The following is a 1,285-nucleotide window of genomic DNA, read 5'->3' as shown; positions in this document are numbered from 1 at the left end:
CTCCACCTCTGCCCACTTATGCTTCTCATAAGCGCTGCCCTTTCCACACAGCTATGATGTCCCAAAGGCTTGTGCCACTTCAGTGCCTGTCACTCATTCCCTCCAGCCTCCCCAGGTAGGCCTGTGGCGTGATGCATGCAGGCGGACCCCTATGCATACGTGTCCAACTTTCCAGAGCATCTCGCCTTACCAGAGAGATATCTTGGGGCTGTGCCAGCAGCATCTGTGTCTTAAGGACCTAATATGTGTATGTTTCCCATCACCAAGCCCAGGTGAGGTGAGTTCTAGGTGCCACAGCACAGGGAGGCAGCCAGGGAAGGGGATATTTGGCACCAAGTGCTACATGACCAGGGGACTTCGTTGCTGGACTCCATGAAGGTTTAAGGACGCCTCATAGAAAGATGCCACTGCATCCCTAAAGCCAAGTCTGGTGAAGCCCCTCGAGCTAGACAAAATGTCACCTCTTATCCGTGAGAAGAAATTACAATTCTCATGTACTGCTGATTAACCTGCAATTTTCATGATAGTTTAGAGACAAAAAAAGACCAAATATCTTAAAAACAAGCCAGACCAGGGGCTAAAGGGGGACATGGGAAGTGCTGTTTGATGAGTATAAAGTTTCAGTCATGCAAAATGAATAAGTTCTAGAGATCCACGTTATGACATTGTGCTTATGGTTAACAATACTATACGGCCACCTAAAAATTGGTGAAGAGGGTGGGTTCATGTTATCTATTCTTAGCACAATAAAAAAAATAAAAATAAACAAAATACATTTTTTAAGCCAGGTCCTTTGACCTAATAATCCTGCTGCTAGAAATTCTAAGAAAATAGTAAAGATCCATCCACATTTTAGGTATAAGAATGTTCGTTACAATTGTATATAAAAGTAAAACATTCAAAAAATTGGAAATACCAACATATAGGAATCTCTTGCAGCTAATAAAGGTTATCCTTAAAAGAATTCTTTGTGACATTTAAAACATAGTCACTGTAGTCTATGGTAATGCTACCCTGAACAAGCCCAATCCTGTCTGATCTCGGAAGTTAAGCAGGGTCGGGCCTGGTTAGTACTTGGTTAGTACTTGGATGGGAGACCACCTAGGAAGACCAGGTGCTGTAGGCATAAAAAAATTTTTAAAAATAAGAGGTTGTAAGCTGACAAGGTCCTCCCAAAGGTTGCCTCACCTAAAAAAAAAAAAAGTCACTGTATAATAAGTTGAGATATTCGTTACTATTTGTTGCCAACGTATAGAAGAATCAGGGACAATGGGAACCACTGTAA

At 42.0% G+C, this 1,285-nt stretch overlaps 1 pseudogene; it reads left to right on the top strand.

Moving 5' to 3' along the window:
- The first annotated feature begins 996 nt into the window (after nt 1-996).
- Nucleotides 997-1,126, top strand: LOC111737722 (annotated as a pseudogene).
- Nucleotides 1,127-1,285: the final 159 nt, after the last annotated feature.

Source organism: Pteropus vampyrus, unplaced genomic scaffold (assembly GCF_000151845.1).
Source record: "Pteropus vampyrus isolate Shadow unplaced genomic scaffold, Pvam_2.0 Scaffold30, whole genome shotgun sequence".
Taxonomy (NCBI): Eukaryota; Metazoa; Chordata; class Mammalia; order Chiroptera; family Pteropodidae; genus Pteropus; species Pteropus vampyrus.
Note: the sequence above shows the minus strand (reverse complement) of the source record. Positions and strands in the feature narration are given on the sequence as shown.